Source organism: Strix aluco, chromosome 2, assembly GCF_031877795.1.
Source record: "Strix aluco isolate bStrAlu1 chromosome 2, bStrAlu1.hap1, whole genome shotgun sequence".
Classification (NCBI taxonomy): Eukaryota; Metazoa; Chordata; class Aves; order Strigiformes; family Strigidae; genus Strix; species Strix aluco.
The window spans coordinates 40,038,310-40,053,639 of record NC_133932.1 but is presented as its reverse complement, the minus strand read 5'-3'; positions in this window follow the sequence as shown (position 1 = coordinate 40,053,639).

Genomic DNA, 15,330 nt, shown 5'->3' with positions numbered 1-15,330 from the left:
TGTCTTAAGGAACATTAATCTTGTATCCACAAAACCTGATCAGATTATAGACACCAGGCCATCATGGTGCTACAGTTCTCTCCAATTTTTCAGCCTTACATGCTTGGCAAGATAAAATTACATTCATGCATACAAAACATTCTCTCTAGCAAAGCAATGAGCAAATTCTCATCATCTTTTCAGTTTGTTGGGTATCAGGTGCCTGAAACTTTTCCCTAAGCACATTAGCAGAGCAGAATTACACCTGCACTTTAAATGATGAATCAATGAGAGAGGAGCTGAACTGCAGCCAGCAGTGTGCCCAGGTGGCCAAGAAGGCCAACGGTATCCTGACTTGCATCAGAAATAGCATGGCCAGCAGGGACAGGGAAGTGATCTTACCGGTGGTGAGGCTGCACCTCGATTACTGTGTTCAGTTTTGGGCCCCTCACTACAAAAAGGACATTGAATTACTCGAGCGTGTCCAGAGAAGGGCAACGAAGCTGGTGAAGGGTCTGGAGCACAAGTCGTACGAGGAGCGGCTGAGGGAACTGGGGTTGTTTAGTCTGGAGAAGAGGAGGTTGAGGGGAGACCTCATCACCCTCTACAACTACCTGAAAGGAGGTTACAGAGAGCTGGGGATGAGTCTCTTTAACCAAGTAACAAGCGACAGGACAAGAGGTAATGGCCTCAAGTTGCGCCAGGGAAGGTTTAGACTGGATATTAGGGAGCATTTCTTTACAGAATGGGTTGTTAGGTGTTGGAATGGGCTGCCCAGGGAGGTGGTGGAGTCCCCATCCCTGGAGGTGTTTAAGAGGCGGATTGACATAGTGCTTAGGGATATGGTGTAGTTGGGAACTGTCAGTGCTGGGTTAACAGTTGGACTGGATGATCTTCAAGGTCTTTTCCAACCTAGACGATTCTGTGATTCTGTGAACTTGAGGCAGTTTATAGCCAGCCAGAGCATGTGCAAATGCTGCTTCTAAGTATCAGCATTGTCATTGCAATAGGCTCAATGCCCAAGTAGGTCACCAGTAGGATGGATCTTGGCTTTGAGGTGCGGTATAAAAGGAGCAGATTAGGAGGCATCTTTATGACTGGATGAAAAGACAGCATATATGTTATTAGACCAAGAAGAATTTTCTGTTTTCCAAGTCTGTGTGCATATCAGCTTCCACTGAATTGCAGGTTGGCATGGGCAGAAGTGCACACCAGCCCTTCCTTTCATCCCTGTTCCACAGTCTGGTGTCTGCGCACAGCCATCAGAGGCGTACTGGCTCCACAGTGGCCATAGCACATGCTGTCGACTCCCTTCGGTGGATGTTTACGGGAACAGGGCTCTGGGTGCATGAGAACACACTAGCTAGGAAAAACAACCCTGGGAAAAAATGGACTCTCTCTCTTTCAGAACAAGGTGTTCAACTCCCTACATATGAAAATGCAGACTCCGCTCTTCATGCTAACTTTGCTTAACTGCACTTTGGTTAACACTTTCAGTAGCAATAGCTGGTGTTTATTCTTCCTACTTTTATTTTGTATATGCTCTCTCATCTTGCAGCCAGGTCACTTTCCCCTCATTTCACAACTTCTCCCTGCAATGGGATTTATAAGATATCAAAGAGAACTTAAAATTTTCTCCATGACAATTTTGCATGGTTGCAGTTGTTAATGTTCTGCTGTAATGTTTCTTCTCATTGATGACTTAGAGATTTATACACCAAATAGTCACTGCTGTCAGGAAATCCCATCAGTATAACATAAATCATGTTACATGGTTCGTTGTAGGTTAGGCCAGTTTCATGGGAAGTTTCTGTGGCTTTTGGGAACTCTCCCTCCTGGAGGAGGAATGAAGTCTGACTTGAAAGGTGGGGATTGTTTCAGAGAAAGAAACTGGTTTCAGATGTGCCATATGTGTATATTGTACAGTGGTTAATGTAAACAAATAAAGGGTTAAATTTCTCATTGTCCCCTTCTATTATATATCATGTGTTTTGAAGTACAAACCCACATGGCACAGGTGTCAAGCAAACAGGGGAGGTCAACATATCCCACACCTTTTTCTGCTCCTGAATTTCCATTTCCTTCTTTTTCCCCCAGCTCTTCTGTTACTGGTTTGTTTAAATTATATTCTCTGCAAGGCAGGACAAGGAATTTCATTATCTCTCTAAAATATTTAGCACTTTAACTTGACCAAAATAAAATACAGCTGTAGCTAAGTGCAGTACCAGAAAGATTAATGAGCTCAATAACGGCAAGAGAAGCAGCAGCAGTTTTGTAAGGAACTGGATCTTCTGTCTCAGGTCTCCCAAAGAGCTAGAAGGTTAATTAAACCCTGGCTCATTGTTATAACACTAAATCCTAAAATGTGATATTAGTCTTCAGGTCCCTACTGAGACAACCCTTGTTGAAATTCTTTCAAATATTTAAGAAGCAGGGAAGAGGAAGGAAAGCAGTTAAATAATAAAATCCCTAATTGCCCTATGTTTTGACGGAATGTTCATCACAGGGTGAAATCCATGTTTGAAAAATCTTCCTGCTGAGTTTGAAGATGATACCAACTGTCCAATTTTGGGAAGGCAGAGACAAAAGAAGACAAACAGAAAGAGAAAGGTGTTGAGGAAGGGAAACTGTCCCCAGCAGGCAAAGGTATAATAGGAGGAAAATACAGTTCCTATGCCAGGTTTTGATCAGGATGAATACAAAGCCAGCAGTGTCCACAGTGTAATTTGATTCCCTCTCTCCAGTTTTGTCTGACTGCCTGATAGCCTTTAAGATAATGGAGGCCCAGGAGTATCATGGTAGATCCTAGGATCCCAGGATTTGCTAGCAATAACAGTCTTGAATGTAAAATTCCTTGTTCCCTCTAATCCACATATCCCACTGCTCCCATTTGGTGGCCTCCAAATAAAGATTTTTCATGAAAAAGCATATCTTTATTCTCTACATCTGACCACACTACAGCATTTCTTTCTGTTTCATGTCATGGGTTGACCCTGGCCAGCAGCCACACAGCCACTCACTCACCCCACCATCCCCAGCAGGACAGGGGGAGAAAAGAGAAAGAATAAAAGTGAGAAAACATGTGGGTTGAGACAAAGACAGTTTAATGGGTGAAGGAGAGGCGCAAAATATGAAGAAAAGGAAATTTCTCACCACTCCCACAAGCAGACCAGTGCCCAGCCAGTCTCTGAACAGCAGCCACCTTGGAAGCCAGAAATGTCCCCCTGTCTTCCTCTACCCTAGCTTTTACTGCTGAGCATGATGTTAGGGTATTGTATGGTATGGAAAAGCCCTTTGGCCAGTTGGGGTCAGCTGTCCCAGCTATGTCCCCTCCCAGTCTCTTGCCCACCTCAACCTACTCCCTGGAGGAGGAGTAGGAAAAGAGGAAGCCTTGATGTTGTGCAAGCTCTGTTCAGCAACAGCCAAAATGTTAGTGTGTTAGAAACACCATTTTAGCCACAAATTTGAAACACAGTGCTATATGAGCCACTATGAAGAAAGCTAACTCCATCCCAGCCAGACCGTTATGCCAACTCTCAATTACATGGAGAGTCTTGAAGGTGTCTTCCCAGAGCTTTTCAATGCAGGCACAAAAATAAGTTCCAGTTACCCTGTGCCCAGCTCTTCTTGTTTTACAACTAGTCATTTAACAGATAGGGTTGGTTTCCCTGAGATGGCTTAGTGTAGGATTATGCCAGAGATATTCATGAAACAATACCCTGACTTTGCATATTATCACCACTACTTAAAACAGAACCTGTAGACAGATGAACAGGGTGAAATGGTAGGCGATAGCTTACACATCTGGTATTTTGCCAAAAGTTCAAATCCTGTCTGACCTGAAAATGGTTACAGAGAGAAACTTTATAGACAGAAGGTTCAGCTTTATCATTATCTGGACAGTAGTGAGGTTTGGAATGAAAAATTCAGAAGGAATTGCTACAGAAAGCCTCCTTCTTCAAGATGAGCATTAACTTCTACCTATGGGAAAAGTTTAAAGGTATTTTTCCAATAAGGTTAAAAGAAAAAACCTTGCTTCTAGAGATTTCTCACTTTTTCCTTTGATACTTTTGGTAATTAATATTTTGGGAGAAATGGATATTGAAGTTCATGGGCTTCCACTGAGATGGCCTGCAGTTGCTCCTCTCATTCACCCTCTAAAGCGTTTGGGATTAAAAAATTCTATGTATTAACTGTAACTAAGTTTTATAGAAGTACTGAAGGAAACCTTATCCCAAAGGAAGAATTATTCAAGGAATCAGCTATAGAAGCAAATGTAGAGTTTTATGTTTTCATTTCAGTTTGCAGACGGCAGTCAGAAAACTGGCACCAAACCGCGTAGTCTAGTGCCGCCAGCTTGTGGCCCAGCAGTGAACAGCGCTCCGGCACAGACACGAACCTCTGTCAACAGACAGTACTTCTACATATATTTTCAGATCATTCCTGTCAGTCAAACCACGGTAAAAATGAGACACAGTGTGTTTGCCCCATTAAATAATTAATTGAATTAATTCCTGTACACTTTAAGTACTTTCATTTCTTTCCTTAGACTTTGAGATGTTAGGGTGACCCTAACATTGAAACCAGAAGTTATTGAGGTATGCATTTGATATCAGCTTAGCAATGGCTTTTCACCCTATTGTACTACCAGAAAAAAAAATATGGTGGATTCACTCTACGGTTAATGAATTTGTGTATGAAAGAAAGTAAAAATTAATGCTGGAAGCATACTTTTTGTCTCTCTTTGGGTCATAATGAATAAAACTCTTCTTCATGCAGTCAGATGATTATTTTTAACTGAATGAGTTTTCCATAAGAAAGCCTGTTTTTAATTAACTAATTTCACGAATTAGTGCAGAAACATAGAAAAAACTGTTATGATTTTTACATTTGGGAAAATTCTTTTATAATATTGTAAGGTGGATTCTTTTTCCAAAATTAACAGTTTAAAAGCCACCTTGTCTTTTTGAATTAGTATGTCAGCCACAAGTCATTAGGTGTACATAATAATCAGAATTTGGGCTTTTTATTTCATATCATTGGGAAAGAATCATTGACTAGAATTTGTTTAACAGCAACAAAACCAGCATGGGGAACCCATTTTCATACCAGCTCTGTTCAAGAGCATTTTCATTCCATCCACAGATGTCTGTCTGTGTTTCTGCAGCAGAAAATGCTGTGTTGTGTGAACTACCCCCCATCACCAGAGTTATGAAAAGATGGGGAATGCAGAGGAAGTGACAGTAACTTTGCAGTAACTTTGCTGAAAAGCTGTGTCCTTGTTCTGAAACCCCTAAATGACCACCAAGACAAACCAGAGGGACAAGGTTGAAATGTGGGATCGAAGATTTTCAAGAAGTGTCAGGAAAAGCTAAGAGCCTGAAGAAGTGGAGAGAACAGAAAAGAGAAATCATTTAAGGAAGGAGTCTACAGAAAAACTGGCCAGCAAGCCAGGGCAGAGCAGCTGGAGCAAGGAGGGGGAGACGCTACCTAGCCTGGAAGGGAGGATCAGTAGCATGCTACTTCTCTGACATAACCTTCATAATCTTTTCAACATCACTCTTCATCTTCTGGGACTCAAAGAAATCTCCTTTCCTGGCAATGCCTTTCTTTCTCGCACTCCTTAAGACAGACATTCCTCCCTCCCAAACAGCTTCCTTTGAATAGCTCTCAAAAATCCTACTCATCCAGGGAAGTTGCTACAAAAAGGCAGCGTGTTTGAATTCTCAGAGGTAGATTCACCTTGCAGGCACGAGAGAAAGGCATTTGAACTCACAAATGCTGAGTACATTACAAGTACACTTATGCACCTTGGTAAAGAACAACAAGTTCAAAGTATGAGATTTTGAGTATGAAAGTATGAACATCATTATCAAAGATGATGATGTCAAGTGTCTAATGGTGCAAACAACTGTTTTCTCCCCTTATATGACACGAACAAAATAAAAGAAAGAAGAGGAAAAAGTAGACGTGACAGCTCTTACTCCAAGCTAATACTAAAGAGCAGAGGAATTCAACCTGGTCATGTTTACAGCTGAGCCACCACTATATTTGCCTCCTTTTCTTCTCCCCCTAGCAGGTCATTTATATCCATTTCCTGAGTCACTCAAACTTACTTAGAAACTAACTAGTAATACTGCAGTGATCTTAGAGCCTTTTACAGCTCTGCTGATACCCAAACGACTTTTCAGTCAGCACGCTTCCAGCACAGGCAGAAACGAGGTCAGGTGCCAGCAGACAGAGAAGGCCCTTAAACCCCAGGAGTTCCTGTAGCTCTGAGTATTTTCAGGGGGTCAATCCTGGACCCAAGCTGCAAAACAGAAACACTTTAACTGCCAGCAGGGAGGCACTTGGGCTAATTAGCTGGTCTTGAATGTCAAGATCCAAATTGATAGCATCCATCACTCTTCAGCATTTCATGGATGCATCTTCTCTGTATCACCCACCTCAAACCTGCTCCCTTAGCAGCTCCCTTTTTTCATACTATCCAGCCCTGTCATAGTAGCTGTTGTGAGATAGTCAGCTCTTACTGCATGAAAATTGAAAGCAATTATCCTAGCTCAGGAGAGAGAAGGCTTGTTTATTCTCATTTATGCCAAGAGTATGAGTGGGAGAGAGTCCAAGGCAGAGTCCCAGAGTAGTCACACCCCAAGGTAGTTTTGAATTTCCACTTGAGACTGAAGACCTCAGAAGAAAAGGGCTTATTTCTTGTTTGTCTGGAAAGTTATACTACCCTGAGAGGAGGAGTTAGAAGCACAGAAAGATAAAATTTGAACGCTGGCCATACTTTGGAGAAGAGGGAGGTAAACCACCACCACAGGATATTCCCATGCACAACTCAAGTACAGGGGCTTTGGTATCACCACTAGCAAGGCGACTGCATTGCCAGATACACACAACCTGTCGTGACCTGACCTGGGGGCTTAAACAGACCATGGTTGATTGAACCTGTGCCACAGCCAAAGAGTTCCCTGTTCACAGCTCAGGAGGTAAATGACTGTTACTTAATTCGTTTTAATAGCTCTACACTGTGCTCCACACACCCATACACCCTCAGCTGGGGACTGTACAGACCGGACAAAAGACAACCCTTTCCTCCAGCATATATTCATGATTTTATTCACTAAATACACTATTAGAGACATAGATGTGTGGTCATTTCTAGAAGTCACTTTAAAAAACTCATTACAGGAAACATTAATAAAATAAACCTTTACCAACTAATGGTTTTGCACAAACATATTGTAACAGAGTAGTTCTGGGTTGTTACTTCTCTTTGTTTATCTTCCTGCTTAGGACTAGCTTCTGAAGAGTATGGGTGAAGTTGGTAAGAGCTAGACCATAAAATCTCTAATTTGATTTTCTAGGCAATAAGGATCTCTGTTTGTCCATCACACCAGCCTGGGGAAGAGCTCACACGTCCAAGGTATAATTGAAAATTGATGAGAAGAGGGGAGGAGGGAATCTGAAGGTGAGTTACACTATTATTTAAATACTCGTCTCTGAATTCATCAAGGGAGAGATCATTTCAAAATTAGCATGTCAAAAGCTATTAGTTATTAAATTAAAATGTGGTATGAATTACAAATGAGATCTCCTTGCAAGCTTACCTTAGGCATGTCCTCCCTGGGTGGCAGAATGGAAGTACTACAAGAATAATGGAGTCTGAAGAAGAGGCCCAGAAAGCAATCACAATAAGCCTGGAGGTAAATATTCAGATAAGAATTCTCCACTTTTTTTCCCTGCTCTGGATCAGTAGAATTGCATTCTGCAGTGACGTGACAGGTATAACCAAACTCATCATCTTGAGTTTGGGTGGAGAGAGGACAGCTTTTGCATGCGCACTGGAATGTAGTTATGAAGACATCAGATGTTTTCACGCATGGGAGCAGGCATGGAGTGTGGTTTTTGGTATCTGAATCATTCACAGGAGTGACTCCCATTAGGAGGAGACTTTTTTCTTACACCACCAAGGGTAAGATGCTCTGTTAGCACTAGCCTTCACTTTTGAAGAAAAGGCCTGATGCCTTAAATGCCATGATAGCAGTACCCCTCCCAAGGAGTTAAACTGACAGTCGCCACCTCTTAGTTTCAGCGTGTATGTGATTTCACAGAGAAGGAGGACTAAGCAACCAGAGACACAACAGTACTATAAGTTTTGAGATCACAAAGACATCCAGGCAGCACAGGCTTTTTCTATCACAGGTTTCTATTTCAGGGTTGGATCCTATTAGACGTTGGCGTTCTTAAGTAATAAAACTACTAAGAGAGCTATAAAACAAAAGATATTATTGACAGGAGAAAAAGGACAATGAGATCTTTCATCAGGTCTTCCTCTGACCACCACTGCCCCCCAAATAATAAGGCAGTAAATACTTCTAACAGATGATGCTACTTACATCCAGAGTCCTCTAGCAGCACTTGCAAACAAGCTTTCACTGCTTTTAAGACCCTGTCTTTTTCAGCTTGCCTGAAGACGGAAAGGCGCCGTGAACCTTGCCCTAAGCACCAAACTGAAGCTGAGTGACTAAGCTTGAACCCTCCTGCCACATGAGTTGTTGGTGAGAACAGGTTTCCTCTTGTGAGTGGAAGAGTATAATTCTATTATTTCATTTTTGTAAAGGTACTATATGAAGTTATGATATTTTGTTTTGTTTTACATCTTGAGTGGGAGCAAGTAAATCTCAGAGAAGCCCAAGGGAATTAAACACTTGGTCCCCATCAGACTGGAAAGGAAGTCACGTGCCTAATCCTATTAGTGCCTGTGAAATTCCCAGACCTAATATTAGCTCCAGACATTGCTCCACTGAGATCCCTTTGAGAGTAAGAAAAAAACCATATTGCTTTAGTGCAATTTGTTCTCCCTAACCATGTTATCGCATTGGAGTTAACAGCAATAATTTATGTTCCATTATGTGCGGTACTTAATTTAGATAGGCCAACTGCCTTCTTGTACAGCTGCCAGCAAGAGTGCATAGTCTCAGGAAATAGCAAGTTTGCAGGTTTCCCATCTTGCTGTGGTTCTGGGCCAGGGGTGGGAGAGAGATGGTTTTTTGTTCCCATCTGACAGGGAACTAACCCTGGTCTGAGCAAATTCCCTTCCCCAAAAAGACAAGGTTTCACTCCACAGCACATGGTTGTGTCTTGTCCACACCTCACAGGTGCAGAATATTCAAGTGCTCATTCATGGAAGCATTTCTATGCAGTCTGAGAAGGTCTTCTCCATCCTTTAGAGAGCCATTAACATTAAATTCATCAGATAAGAAATATGGGATTTGTCAGGCAAACTTTTTTATCATATTCTGATAGTGAGTCTCACTCTGAACTTACCTGCTGGCAGAGAGAGCAAGCAATGCTTCCCCATCTTTGTGACAGATTATACCATTATAACCCCAATAAATGGTCTGTACTGAAAACCTTCAAGTTCTTAAAAAAAGAAAAAAGTTAATATAGGCCTTTAAAATACTGGAGATTTGGAGTAAAGCTTTGTAAATGATGGGAATTACATGATTATGTGCTGGGTGTAACATGGGAGGAACAAAGCAGCAAATCAAGGAAAAAGACCGAACAAAGGGAGAGAGAGTTTTGTGCAGTTGCTTAAAGTAACGCCTTACAGCTGGAAAAAAGCCCACTTGTGCATAAAACAAGTTGGCCTCGTTTACTCAAACATGACACTTGCAGAGGTTGTGTGAAGAGAGGAGTAACTGCAATGGGAAGGTTTTTTCCCCAGGAAGCCTCAGGCTCAGCCCTGTGGCACAGTGAGCCCCACTTCTGCAACCTGCAAACCCGCTTTGCTGGACAGAGGCAAAGTGCAAAGACAGTGGTTGTTAGGTTTGCAGTCCTCCGTCTACTGTCCTCTCTTGCCTACAAAGAGGTAAGAGTAACTATATCAGCTGTATGGGGCTATTTTCTGGCTGCTAATTGCTAAGGAGACAATTTTGCACGCCCCAGTCATCGCAATGGTCTGAACAGGATTTAGCTCAAATAAACCCATCTTCTTAAATATCACCACGTAAATGGAAATGTTTGATGACCAAATAAGCTGCAGGCCTCATTCTGCTCCATGAGTCCTGCCTGGCTAGAGAGCTTTGACCAGATGGAATAAAGCACAGCATTGTCCTCCTTTTTGGAAACCACCATGAAAGGGCTCAGACTTCCCCAGGCTGATGGGGGAAACAGGAATGCCAGGGCAGAGCCCAAACCACTGCCATGAGAGCCTTTTCTCCATGGACTGGAAGAAGCAGCCTGTAACAGCATACTTAAGTGTATCTGCATGGTAGAGATCTACAGTTAAAAGATGCAGCAGCTTCCAGCTTTAGTCTAGACTATGTAACTTTGCTACAGCAGAATTAAAAGATGGGAAAAAAGGAGTTAGCCATTTCTTACTTTTAACAAGGAGCTCTGAGCTGATGGGAAGCATACAAGAAATAGCATTTTCCTGAAAATACTTGTAGAGTTTGTACTTCACTGCAGCCAGGGTGGGAGGAGATTCATACATGTTCTTAAACCCTGCCTAGTTTCTTTCTTCTACTGATTTTCCTCTTAAGTGGAGCAACTACTAGCATGTAGCCACTTGTAACTTTATTGGACAAGTAAATAAAAAGAGATGTCACAAGACAACTAGGCCACTGCTGAATCTGGCTTTTGCAAACATTGCCCTACATCAGCAAGATGAAAACCAAAGGCAGTTCACATCACAAGTCACAGCAAAGAAAAGAAAAACAACCTGTCGTCAGAATCAACTGTGCTCTGTTCCATTCTTCACAATCAGTCCCCTGGAAGCCTGCTCGTTATATCACATCAGTTCTGTGCCAGTGTCTGTGCACAGGCATTCACCACAGATGGCAAGGTGGCATCTGCTTTTGGTAGTCCGCTTTCTAGCAAATGCCTTAGGAAGCAATGTTCTTTGCCTTTCCAGCAGTGAGCAGGAATGCCTGCTCCAGCCACACCACCTCAGGTGGCACAGCTCCAGCCCCAGCAAACTCACCATACAGCCCACCGCAATCCTGCCTCTTTGGCACACACCTTTATCACGGCAGGAACGTAATGATGTTGGCGTTATAGGGCATTTATATATATGTATAAAATATATTGATATTATACCATGTATCGTATGATATACCGATATATATGATATTACTGTGACTGATCAATAAACCCTGAGAAGGGAAGAAGGCTCAGTGGAGATGGGTAGGGGTGATGTACCTGTGAAGCCTGGGAAGTAACACAGGGTGTGACTGACCACAGCTGTTGCAAAGCAAACTGACTTTAGCTCAGCACAAAGGGGATCAGAGGGTGGCCTTTGTTTTAGAATAATAGCTATCAACAGTTGAGTGGATCAACTGGTGTTGTAAACAGCTCCCTGAGTGAGACAGACCAGCATAGGGAGAATGAATCCATAGCTCAGCCCCACACTAAACAACTAACAAAAGCATTTAGAAGAGAACAATGGGCTTAAGCTGGCTTTAACCCTCACCAGCCACTGGGGATGCCCAGCATCGTGACAGTGAGCATATTACAGAGATTGCTAATGGAGATCATATTGGCATTGTGCTTGAACCGTGTCCTGCAATTGCTCTATTTTGCTTAGTGTCACTCACATTTGTATCATGTTGTGTTTTCAGTATAATCTGTATCATGTTGCTAAATCAGAAATCCCACTTAACAACTACCTTCAGGTAAGTAAAGTTGATATTAAACGTTCCACCCTCCACATCTTGGATATCTAAAAGAACACGGTCAGAGAGTGTTGGACTCCAACATACATACATAAATGTAAAATATTATAGGTGCATAGATGTGAATCCATAGGGTGGCAAAATCTGGAAGAGTACTTCATTAACCCATACCACAGTTATTAAGCTTATATCTACCTAAAAAAATCTGTTATACTTACATTAAGTTTTGTTTCATAGATGCACTCCGTCTGTCAAGCCTCTCAGGAACAGATTCCTGTTTTAGAAGTATGTAGAAAGTGCATTCACCTGTTGCTCCCCCCAAAAAGCCCTCTGCCCAATGTAACTGTAGTCAGGAGCATAGTGTATCCGAAACATGAATTCACTCCCAGTGCAGCAGCTGATTGTGTCTGATGTTGAGGACATGGCCTTGCTTTTATAGAATTCCAGCCTGGTTTTCAAAATATATCGATGCAGTATTGGAAGAAAAAGAGTGGAATACATGAGATTAAAGAATATAGAAGAGCTACACCCACAAAATGCCACCAGCACCACAGTCAACTTCCTACTGTGTTTACAATTTAAAGAGAGGATGTGTAAGAAGCTCCCACAGCCTAAAGGTCACTGCGACGTGAACTGCTTAGTACAGAAACAAACCACCTAACAACATTCCCTATGCTTCATCTAAGTAGCAAACCTTTTCTTCCACTTCCACAGCTACCTTACACAGTGCTGGATGTCAAACACTGTTGGCGACATGCTGCCCCATTAACCTACCCTTGTCCATACACCCCACTGCCGACGGCTTCTGCTTCTCCAGTACGTGCAGTTGTGATGTCTGATACCGGCTGGTTCAACAGGAGAAAGCAGCTCAGGAAATAGGACTTGTAGAAGGGCAGGTGGATAGTCAATGAGAGAAGACAGGTACCTCTGAGGACAAGAATTAACAACAGTAGCGTCTCTTCTGTAGTGCATGGCAAGGCAACACGCATTAAGGAACAGAGCTCTGCCATCAGCTGGGGCTTTGCTTTTCAGGGCTTGGCTTTTGCATGCATGTACTACGGATCATACCATCTTAATCAAATGAATTCTTTATTATGCCGTACCAATAAAAACTTCAACCCATATCTTTCACCTTAAAGCTGAAAAAAAAAAAGTCCTGGAACAGAGCATTAAAAATTCCAGATCAAAATCATTGGCCTTTAAAAATGAATTATGGATCTGAGGAGATTCAATGGAAGAACAGAAATAAGATAAAGCTGTATTTGTGCAAACTAGAAAAGTAACAGAGAAGTTTCTGCTTGCATACTCTTAGAATCAGAGCCCATCCTCTCCACAAAAAAGGACTGCCCATGCAGTGACACACGGTGCAACAGATCATTGGTCAATGGTCATTATAAGGCAGCTCAGCACAACCTGGAATATTCAAAGGAGCAAAGGATCAGGGATAGGAAAACCTGCAAGAACTGCTTGCAGTCTAGCAAAAAGATGATACAGGAACGTGGTATTATTGCACACCTGTCATTTGTTACAGGCACAAATATCCTAAAAAAGAGCTGATGTCTTAGGGGACCAAACAGGTAGAGGCAGGCCAGGGATATACTAGAGGTAGAAATTGTAGAGATCTACTTGTGTTGGGCAGACTTCTGATAAAAATACAGGGAAGGGAGCAAAACCACCAAATGATCTTTCAGTGGGTCTTGGTTTTCTTCCAGGTGGGAGTGTATGATATTGGCATACAGCTAAGGAATGGGGAAGGTCTTTATCTTCCAGTAAAAAATCGAAACTTAAAAGGCATCAGATTTGAAAAATTGGTTTAATCTACAGCATCTATCCGTAGAGCCAGCTTACCCTGCTGGAGTCTCAACTTCTTAGATCATACAGCTTTGGGTTTACTTCAGAGGGTTCTTCAGGAAAGGAACATCCCTTTCCCCATCCTCGTTTGGTCATTTGGAAGAGCCATGCAAAACTATATACTGCTTCTATAAATGCTACGGTAATGCACCATCCCTCTGCAGTTCTCAACAACTGGCTTAGTGCAGGGAATGGCTGTAGGGTTAAACTTATTATTTACTCCCAGCCTCCACAAAATGATCCACTCACATTATTGCTGCAGACACATGGCCCTTGCATGGATCACTTTGCAGGACTGAGAACAAGAAGCGTAAATGAAAATAAAACCAAAGCAAAAAAAGAAAATAGCCCTTAGTGCACGTTTAGTTACAAAAACCAGAGTGGCAAATAGGAAGAGAATGCAGATCTCCCAGTTACATTATTGGCTACTTGCTCAGTAACTGCAAAAAACCAGATGCTTGGACAGTCACCCTTCTTCATTCAAGCACAATTAAAAAACCCTCTATGCCAGCATATTATGTACAAAAATCACATACAGTTAAAATAAGCAACTGAAAGCACGAATGAGATTCTAATATACAGTACTTTCACACAGCCAAAGCTATTTTATTTTACAAGACGAGTCTTTTGCGTTAAACTTTCTGAAAGCCCAGTAAAAACAGCGTGAACTACTTAAGCAAAATTTAAGAGACAACTTACAAAGTAATATTTGCATAGCACTGTAAATCTGCGTATTTGTTTGGGCACAGTTCTTAGTAGAAACTACAGTAGGTGACAGGGGTGGGTTTTCTTAATAGCTTCTTGCTTTTTAACCAGATTCAGATGCATCTTTTCTGAACATCATAAAATCAAGTGTAGGAAATAACTGTAAAAATGTACAAAAATATATACACATGCACAGTAAATGTGTACCCTGTATAGAGTTTTATTACTCGTTAGATTTAGCTAATAATGATCATCTGGTACCTACACTTCCCTCCAAATGACAACTTTGTAACAAATCAGGTTAAGGATGGTGAGTTTTTTTAGAGAGAAGGTTTTCATTAAAGCTACAGTACTTGCTGGTGATCTTTAGGAGTGAGCGACATGCCAGCTGACAGTGGCTGCCTGGAGTTCAGGCAAGTAGCATTCAGTTGTCACAAAGTACAGCTCTGACAAAGCTGAAGCAAAATAATACGAAGGGACACAGCTTGGCTCTTGATGCACATGCACGTAATAAAGGAGGTCCACAGAACCAGTTCATGCCTTGGGGGGGGGGGGCGGGGCAGGAATTCATTCCTGATTAGCCTCTGCTGCCCACTCTTCCTCCCTTTGCAAGTTAGATTTTAGTGTTACTAGTAAATTGGTGTGTTTTCCCTGAAAATGCACATTGGTCAAAATAAAAAAAAAAACCAAAACATCAAACATGTGTAAGACAGTAAATTGGTAGTGGCATTCCCCACACTAAAGAATACTTCCAATTTAGATTATAGTCTGGCATCTGCCAAAGCGTCTGTTTTTTAAATTTCCTCTTAATTTCCTCTTAAAAAGATAAAATGCTGCTTCTACTAATGTAAAGCTTTTTTAGAAATAGATAATAAGCTGCACTCAAGGGCTCCCAACAGTGAAAGTGCACAAATTAGCTTTCTTCACAGTTTCAAAAACTGGACTGGCTTGTAACTACAGGTATAACATTTCAAGAAGTACAGGCAGCTTTCCAGAGACCTAGAGAGGTTGGGGATAAGAGAAACATCACATGTTTGGCTTACAGATGCCAATCCACTGTCTTCCCAGTGTGTGACATTTTAATGACATTTTCTGGTGGCTACCAGATGTAGCACAG